The sequence below is a fragment of the Myotis daubentonii genome, chromosome X (assembly GCF_963259705.1).
Source record: "Myotis daubentonii chromosome X, mMyoDau2.1, whole genome shotgun sequence".
In the NCBI taxonomy this organism is placed as follows: Eukaryota; Metazoa; Chordata; class Mammalia; order Chiroptera; family Vespertilionidae; genus Myotis; species Myotis daubentonii.
In genome coordinates, this window is record NC_081861.1 from 124580893 (window position 1) to 124591096 (window position 10204).

Sequence of the window (10204 nt, forward strand, 5' to 3'; positions counted from 1 at the left end):
TCCAGCCAAGGGGACATGCCCGGGTTACAGGCTTGATCCCCAGTGGGGGGTGTGCAGGAGGCAGCCAATCAATGATTCTCTCTCATCATTGATGTTTCTATCTCTCCCTCTTCCTTCCTCTCTGAAATCAAAAAAAATATATTTAAAAATAATATATATAGCATGTCTCAAAAAATGTGTACACACTTGGAATATTAATTCCAATGCTTAAATTTGAAAAGGAAGAAACATCAATTGAACTATCAAAAAAGTATGTATATATTTTTGGGGACACTATATATATATATACATACATATATATGTGTGTATATATATATATATATATATATATATATATATATATATATATATAATGTAATATGTAATATACTAGTGGCCCAGTGCACAAAATTCATCATGGGGGGTGTCCCTCAGCCCAGCCTGCACCCTATTCAATCTGGGACCCCTTGGAGGATGTCCGACTTCCAGTTTAGGCCCTCTCACAATCCGGGACTGCTGGCTCCTAACTGCTCGCCTGCTGGCCCAATTGCCCCCTAACCACTCCCCTGCTGGCCCAATCGATGCCTAACTGCTCTTCTGCCGGCCCAATCACCCCCAACTGCCCTCCCCTGCTGGCCCAATCACCCCCAACTGCCCTCCCCTGCTGGCCCAATCTCCCCCAACTGTTCGCTGCGACCCACCTCATCCACTGGGACCCGCCTCATCCACGTGAGGCGGCGGAGACACTGGGACAGGCCTCCTCCATGCCGTGTGGAGGCATGGGACCCCCAGGCCTCACCGCATGGAGCAGCCGCCGGGCCCTGCCTCCACTGTGCACATGGCCATCTTGTGACGACATTGCGCACGAGGGTCACCTAGGCTTTTATTAGTATAGATAGTATATAATATACAATATATAGTATATAATATATAATCTATATATATAAAACCCTAATATGCAAATAGACTGAACAGTGGAACAACTGAATAACCACTCACTATGATGTGCGCTGACCACCAGGGGACACATGTGGAACATGGCGGGCATTGGCTGCAGTGGGATGGTAGAGCAGATGAGCAGGGGTGCCAGACCAAGGCAGGTTGTTGGTCGCTATCATTGGGGTGAGCCTCTGGTGGTTACTGAAAATTCTTTGCTCCCACATGCCGCGGTCCCACCCGGTGCTCACACCTGCTGCCGGTGCTGGAGCCACCGTTGGAGCCGCCACTTGCACCTGCTGCAGGTGCCCAGCACCAACCCCAATCGCTCAGCACCAACCCCAATCGCTCGGCACCATCAGCAGGTGTGAGCGGCAGCTGCCAGCCCTGATCGCCCCTCAGGGCTTCTCTGCCTCCCCCTGCTCCTGAGGGGCAATCGGGGCAGCAGCTGCCACTCGCACCTGCTGATGGGGCTGGCCCTGCTCTCTCTGTGCCGTCAGCGCGTGGGAGCAGCAGTGGCGGGCCGCAGCGAGAGCAGGGCTGCTGCCAGATAGGGGACAAGGGGCCGCAGCAGAAGGGGCTGGGGAGGGGCGTGGAGGATGGGCTGAGACCTGTCCTTGTGCCCACTGCAGCCTCGTGGCCCACAGTGCACTGGACCCCTAAGATATATGATTGTATGCTATATGTTGTATAATGTATAACCTATAACATACAATATATAATGTATAATGTATAATATATAACATCCTATATAATAAAGGTAATATGCAAATTAACCATCATACTGTCACAAGATGACTGTGCCCACAGCTGAGGCCAATTCCATAAGGAGCCTTAATGAGCAGTCAGCAGGGACTTGAGGATGCGTCCCCACCCGGCGGGGCTTGACAGGGGACCTCAAGGCATGTCCCCCACCCTGGCCTGGGCCAGGGGAACCTCAGGCTGTGCCCCCCGCCCAGCAGGGCTTGATGGGATACCTTAGGGCACGACCCCCACCCAGCGGGGCTTGACGGGGGACCTCAGGCCACACTCCCCACCTGGTGGGGATTGACGGGGGACCTCAGGCCACACTCTCTACCCAGCAGGGTTTGACGGGGGACCTCAAGGCATGCCCCCCACCCTGGCCCAGGCCAGGGGACCTCAGGCCGCTCCCCCCACCTTGGCACCCGTCTGGGGGACCTCAGGCTGTGGCCCCCGCCGGCGGGGCTTGACGGGGTACCTCAGGCCATGCCCCCTGCCCGGCAGGGCTTGACAGACAGGGGACCTCAAGGCATGCCCCCCACTCTGGTGCTGGGATGGGGGACCTTAGGCCGAGCCCCCTGCTGGCGGGGCTTGACGGGAGACCTCAGGCCGCACTCCCTGCCTGGTGGGGCTTGAGGGGTACCTCAGGCCATGCCCCCTGCCCGGCAGGGCTTGACAGACAGGGGACCTCAAGGCATGCCCCCCACTCCGGTGCTGGGATGGGGGACCTTAGGCTGAGCCCCCCGCTGGCGGGGCTTGATGGGAGACCTCAGGCCGCACTCCCTGCCTGGTGGGGATTGACGGGGGACCTCAAAGCGTGCCTCCCACCCCGGCCCAGGCCAGGGGACCTCAGGCCACTCCCCCCAACCCTGGCATTCAACAGGGGACCTGTGGCTGCGCCCCCACCCGGTGTGCGCCAGGAGACCTGTGGTTGTGTCCCTGCCTGGCAGGGCTTGATGGGGGCCTGAGGCTGTGCCCCCCTGCCTGGTGGGGCTTGACGGGTCTGGATCTTGCCCAGTGTGGGTGGGGCCAGCCGGATCTGGGTCTTGCACGATTTTGAGGCACACGTGGTTGGGCAGGGACTTGACTCTGGGTCCTGCGGCGCACCCCAGGCTCTGACAGAAGGAAGATTTTTTTTCTTTTTTAAATATAGTTTATTGATTTTTTACAGAGAGGAAGGGAGAGGGATAGATAGAAACATGGATGAGAGAGAAACATCGATCAGCTGCCTTCTGCACACTCCCCACTGGGGATGTGCCCGCAACCAAGGTACGTGCCCTTGACTGGAATCGAACCCGGGACCCCAGTCCGCAGGCTGACGCTCTATCCACTGAGCCAAACTGGTCAGGCTTTTTTTTTTAATTATTTTTTTATTGCTTAAAATATTACAAAGAGTAGTACATTTGTCTCCTTTTTCCCCCCTTGACCTTCCCCCAGCCTCCCCTACCCACCCCCCAGTGTCTTGTGTCCATTGGTTATGCTTATATGCATGCATACAAGTCCTTTGATTGATCTCTTACCCACCCCCCCAACCCTCCCCAGCCTTCCTGCTGTAGTTTGACAATCTGTTTGATGCTCTGCTTCTGAATCTATTTTTGTTCATCAGTCTAGAAGGAAGATTTTCATATACATTTTACTATTTTCTTTCATCTCTGACACTTCTATTATAAAGGGCAAATAGCAATATTAAAATATTTCCTCTAATTAATTCCCTTTTTTAAAAAATATTTTTTTATATTTTATTTTTTTAAATCTATATTTGTGTTGATTTCAGAGAGGAAGGGAAAGGGAGAGAGAGAGATAGAAACATCCATGATGAGAGAGAATCATTGATCGGCTGCCTCCTGCATGTCCCCTACTGGGGATCGAGCCCACAACCCAGGCATGTGCCCTGACCGGGAATCAAACCCAGGACCCTTCAGTCCGCAGGCCGACGCTCTAGCCACTGAACCACACCGGCCAGGCTAATTAATTTCCTTTTAATGTGCACGAATTTCGTGTACTGGGCCACTAGTTTGACCATAAAAGGGTTTATTTCTGGGCTCTCTGTTCCATTGATCTATCTCTCTATCCTTATGCCAGTACCACACTGTCTTGATTTCTGTAGTTTTAGATAGTACATTCTGAAATTGGGAAGTGTAAGTCCTTTAACCATATTCTTTTTAAAATTCTTTTGGCTTTTCTAGAACCTTTGAATTTAAATTTTAGGACCAGCCTGTGAATTTCTACATAAAAGCCTGCTAGGGATTTCTAGGGATTGTTTTGAATCTATAGATCAATTTGAGGAGACTCACCATCTTGACAATATTGAGATTTCTAGTCTCACCTATGCTTAGCATTTCAATACCCCCTACCATGACAGTGCTGCTTTTTTTCTAGGTCTCTGGACAGGGTGAAGTTCAGCCATCCTTGAAGCCAGGCCTAAGCCCCTCGCTATTCACGTGCCCCTGCTTCCACTAAAGCTACCCACCCCAAGCTGAGGCTGCCAGAACTGACTTACCTGAAGTCCCTCTCTGCCCTTAGTCAGGACAAAGACATTTTGTCCTAAGAGCTATGTGATCACTGTTTTTTTAAGAACTTAGTTTTAGAACTAATAAATAACTTCAGACCTTATATTCAATCCCGCCTCTATCCTTAACCACAGTCTCCCAAGTCCTAAAGCTGTGCTTCTGGCAACACTAATTATTTGGAGGCTTTTTTCTCTCTCACTTCCTTCATGGTGCAAACACCATATATTAGCTCTTCACTGCTCCCACTCACCTCAACTCTGGGGCTCACACTTAGAATGTGTGTGTTTGCATGCATATCTACTGAAATGCAGTACTTATGAATATGTGGTTTGTATCTTGAGGCTTCTAAAGTATAGTGTTGCTTTGTACTGGTTCAGAAAGAACAGAAAAATTATTAACTCTGTGGGAAAGTGTTCTTTTTAGCATCTTCATTTTATTAAAAAAAATTTTCATTCATTTCAGATAGGAAGGGAGAGGGATAGAAACATTAATGAGAGAGACTCATTGATCCGCTGCCGCCTGCACACCCCACACTGGGATGGAGCCCACAACCTGGGGATATGCCCTGACAGGGAATTGAAACTCCTGATTCATAGGTCTACGCTCAACCACTGAGCCACGCCAGCCTGGCAACTTTTCCATTTATTATAAGGGGACATTGTCTACAACATGTTTCAAAGTAAATACATTTCATTATAATAGTGATATTAATTTCATCTTTGATGATGCAGGTGTTGAACAATTTACTGTACTTTTCTATCTGGCATAGTATACCACACTCTTTGTTTTACTCTATCTCACGGGCTACTCCTTCTGTCTCCTTGGCAGTTCTCTATCTTCCCCCAGATGACTCCCTACTTTTGGTGCTGCCAGTCCTCCCTGTACTTACACTCAGCCCCTTGAAAGTTTCGTCAACACCTCATGAATACGTGGCTTGCTTCCCAAGGCTTTGGGAACATAGTATTATTTTCAATTGGGTCATAAGGAGCACAAAAATGATTAACTTTTTAAAAATTTGTTCATAGATACAGAGAACAGACTGACTGCTGTCAGAGGGGACAGGGTGGATCTGGGTTAAACAGGTTGAAGGGATTAAGCAAAAAAAAACCCCCAAACACCTCATAGACACAGATAACAGTATGGTGATTACCAGAGGGAAAAGCGGGTGGGGGCAGGTAGAAGAGGGTAAAGAGGGATAAATGGTGATGGAAGGAGACTTGACCTTGGGTGGTGAACACAATACAATATAGGTGATGTATTATAGAATTGTACACCTGAACCTATATAATTTTATTTATTTTAAAATATATTTTATTGATTTTTTACAGAGAGGAAGGGAGAGGGATAGAGAGTTAGAAACATCCATGAGAGAGAAACATCCATCAGCTGCCTCCTGCACACCCCCTACTGGGGATGTGCCCGCAACCAAGGTACATGCCCTTGACCGGAATTGAACCTGGGACTCTTCAGTCCACAGGCCGACGCTCTAGCCACTGAGCAAAACTGGTCAGGGCTATAATTTTATTAACTTGTGTCACCCCAATAAATTCAATACAAATTTAAAAAATTAGTTCTTTATAATATTTTCATTTTTATTTAAAAATATTTTTATTGCCGAAACCGGTTTGGCTCAGTGGATAGAGCGTCGGCCTGCAGACTGAAAGGTCCCAGGTTCGATTCCGGTCAACGGCATGTACCTGGGTTGCGGGCACATCCCCAGTAGATGTGCAGGAGGCAGCTGATCGATGTTTCTCTCTCATCGATGTTTCTAACTCTCTATCTCTCTCCCTTCCTCTCTGTAAAAAACCAATAAAATATATTTTAAAAAAATAAAAATAAAAATATTTTTATTGATTTCAGAGAGGAAGGGAGAGGGGGAGAGAGAAACATCAATGATGAGAGAGAATCATTGATTGGCTGCCTCCTGCATGCCCCACACTGGGATTGAGGCCGCAACCTGGGCATGTGTCCTTACCAGGAATCAAACTGTGACCTCCTGTTTCATAGGTCAACACTCAACCACTGAGCCACTCCAGCCCGGCACTGCATCTTTTATTGAATATTTAGTTCCTGCCTCTCCAGGGTACAGCATATGGCACTCTGGTCTCCCTATGTTCTCTTGGATGACTAGACCAGGATCCAGTCGTTGTATCTTCACCTTTCCCCTTCCCTCCACCCCTGCAAACCTGTTCTTCTAGAAGTCTCCCAGATCACAGGAAGTGACAATTCCATCCTTCCAGTCCTCAGGCCAGAAACCTGGACAACATTCTTGACACCTCTCTTTCCTTTCCCCCTACATTCAGGAAATCCTGTTGGCTCTTCCTTCAAAATATCTGCAGAGTCTGGCCACTTCTCCCGTCTCCACTGTAGCCTCCATTCCACTCCACTGATGGAACAGCACCCTGCTTCCCATGTCTGCCTACATTCTTTTTTTAATAGCCTATATTTTTTGTGTAATCTTTCCAGTGTTTTTTCTTTCAGTTTTATTGAGATGTAGTTGACATACAGCACTGTATAAGTTTGAGGTATACAGCATAATTTGACTTACATATACTGTGAAATGATTACCACAGTAGGTATAATTAACATCTATCATCTCATACAGATACAAGGGGGGAAAAAGTTTTTTTTCCTTGTGATGAGAATTTCTAGGCTCTATCTTAGCAACCTTCAAATATACAATAAAGCAGTGTTAACTACAGCCATCATGTTGTACATTACATTATGCCTAAATTCTATTATTTATACAGCAGCCTGAGTATTAATCATATTGCTTCTCTTCTCAAAACCTTTCAATGGTTTCAATTTCTCAAAGGCCAAAGACTTGGGAGGGAGGCGGGTGGAGATGGAAGACGGTATAGGGGGAATAAATGGTGAATGGGAAAAAAATACAATGAAGGGGGAAAAAGGCCAAAGACTTTACAATAACCTACAAGGCTTTACATAGTCTGGTCCCTCATCTCCTTCCAGTCAAGGCTCAAAGGATACCTCCTACCCAAATCCTCCCAGTTAGAATTGGAACACCCCCCGCGCCATCAACATTCCTAACCTCTTTTATCATCCTGCTCTATTATTTCCCATAGAATTTGTCACATTATAGCAGGCCTTATAATTTGCTTATTTATTTTGGTTATTGCCTGATTTATGTAATTTGTAAGAAGACATGAATTAAAATACATATAATATCTATACTAATAAAAAGGTAATATGCTAATTAGACCAGATAGACCAGATGTCTTCTGGATGTCATTCTGGACCTCCTTCCTGACAAAGCTGGGGGCGTGACCACCTTGCAAACCGCCCGCGGCCCTTTGCCCAGGCTGGCCCCGCCCCCAGCAGGGACCCCCACCCTGATCAGGGGTGGGGTTGGCCAGCAAACCCCACGGCCCCTCACCCCGGCCGGCCCAGCCCCCCAGTGGGGACCACTCACTCTGATCCAGGGCCTCCTTCAGGGCAGGCCAGCCAGCCCCCACCCATGCACCAGGCCTCTATCCTATATAATAAAAGGGTAATATGCAAATTGACCCTAACAGCAGAATGACCAGAACTACCGCTGGACCAGTCAGTATGAGGCACACTGACCACCTCTTGGTTGCTTTACCCACCCCGCAGGCTCCGCTTGCCTGATGGCCACTCATGGCGGGGGTGGGGCCGGCGAGCTGGCGGGAACAGCTGACTTCTTGGTCCCTTCCCCTGGCAGTCAGGCACTGATCACCCGATGGCGAACAAGGAACCAGGGGTGGGTGGCAGCAGCGGGGAAGGGCCAGCTCCAGGCAGCTGGGGAAGATGGCCCTGATCACAGGCGAGGTCTAGGGACGGTACCCGTGCATGAATTTGTGTTGTTTTTTTGTTAAGCCTCACCTGAGAATATTTTTCCATTGATTTTTAGAGACAGTGGGACGGGGAGAGACAGAGAGAGAAACATTGATGTGAGAGAGACACATCAATTGGTTGCCTTCTGCACGAGCCCTGACCAGGGCCTGGGTCGGGGAGGAGCCTGCAACCAAGGTACATGCCCTCGACTGGAATCGAACCCTGGACCCTTTGGTCCGCAGGCCGATGCTCTATCCACTGAGCTAACCGTCTAGGGCTAAAAATATATTTTTATTGATTTCAGAGAGGGAGAGGGAGAGAGATAGAAACATCAATGATGCCCTAGCTCTGTGGTCGGCAAACTGCGGCTCACGAGCCACATTCGACTCTTTGGCCCTTTGAGTGTGGCTCTTCCACAAAATACCACGTGGGGGCGCACACGTACAATGCGATTGAAACTTCGTGGCCCATGCGCAGAAGTCGGTATTTTGTGGAAGAGCCATACTGAAGGGGCCAAAGAGCCGCATGTGGCTCGAGAGCCGCAGTTTGCCGACCACTGCCCTAGCTGGTTTGGCTCAGTGGATAGAGTGTCAGCCTGCGGACTGAAGGGTCCCGGGTTCGATTCCAGTCAAGGGCACATGCCCAGGTTGCGGGCCCGATCCCCAGTGGGAGGCATGTAGGAGGCAGCCAATCGATGATTCTTTCATCATTGATGTTTCTATCTCTCCCTCTCCTTTTCTCTTTGAAATCAATTTTTTAAAAAAAAGAAACATAAATGATGAGAGAATTATTGATTGGCTGCCTCCTGCGTGAGCCCACAACTGGGCATTTGCCCTGACCAGGAATCGAACCGTGACCTCCTGGTTCATAGGTGGACGACACTCAACTACTGAGGCACACTGGCTGGGCAAGGCATGGATTTTTAAATTTTATTTTATTTTTAAATATATTTTATTGATTTTTTACAGAGAGGAAGGGAAGGGATAGAGAGTTAGAAACATCGACCAGCTGTCTCCTGCACACCTCCTACTGGGGATGTGCTTGCAACCAAGGTACATGCCCTTGACCGGAATCGAACCTGGGACCCTTCAGCCCGCAGGCCAATACTCTAGCCACTGAGCCAAACCGGCTAGGGCAAGGCATGGATTTTTATGTTTGGTTGCTGATAGATTCCCAGTGCTTAGAAAGGGACTTATAGTAGCCATTCATAAATATTAATGATATATTAGTATAGATTAAAAATGAACAATTTATGGAATTAAGTAAGAGTAAAAAGTGCAACAATGTGAAGATCATTTGCTATGTTAATCCATATAACATGGTACAGTGGAAAGAGCATGGAGTGAGAGGCCACACAGGAGGGAGGAAACCCTGACTGCCAAGGTCCATATTCCACAGCCTTCCTGAGTTTTTGCTTCTTTCCCCTCTCCCCTTTCTTGTGTCCCACACTGTAGCCCTACTAAACTATCAGTGGTTCTCTAAAGAAAGGTGCTTTGCTGCCTCTTCCAGGCCTGGAACACACTACCGTGTAGGTATCCTTTACTCTCTTCCTTGCTTTTCTTCCCTTTGGACGGAACTTAGAGAATAATACCTCTGAGGAGCTGTGCTTGATCCTCCCAAGCTCCGATTACATCCCCCCTTTGTACTTGCTCCCATGGCACCCCATACTCTGTAAACCTATCACATGTATTAGGAACACAGAGATGGAATCTGAATGTTTCTGAACCCTTGCTGATTGGCCCCAGGTCAAAGCAGTTATTCTAACAATGGCCAGCAGAGGATTGTTTGCTAGAACATTAAGGAGGGAAATGAAATAGGAAGACGCCAAGTTCCAGGACGAATCACATAGTTGAGTCCTCTTGGACTTGACTTGTAGATATGTCATGTTATCAATTGATTTTCCTTTGGGTAGCTTTGCACATTAGTGAAATAACACAAATGTAAATACTTTAGGCGTGCTGTTTCATGGGGGGAGTGCCCTTTGAAGGGTTTTTGTTTAGTTTTGCACTTACATCACTTTTGTATATTTAGGGATTTGGTATTCTCCTAGCTGGGCCCAGGGTGGGCTTTGAGAGTTCATGGCACTGGGGAAGAGAGAAACAAGTGGTATGCTCAGGAAAGGGTTCCCACCAAATGATTACAGATCTTAGAGACAACGAGAGAGGACATCCCTGTGTGGGGATCGCTAGAAGCCATGACTTGTTTAAAGAGATTGAAGTTTCCTT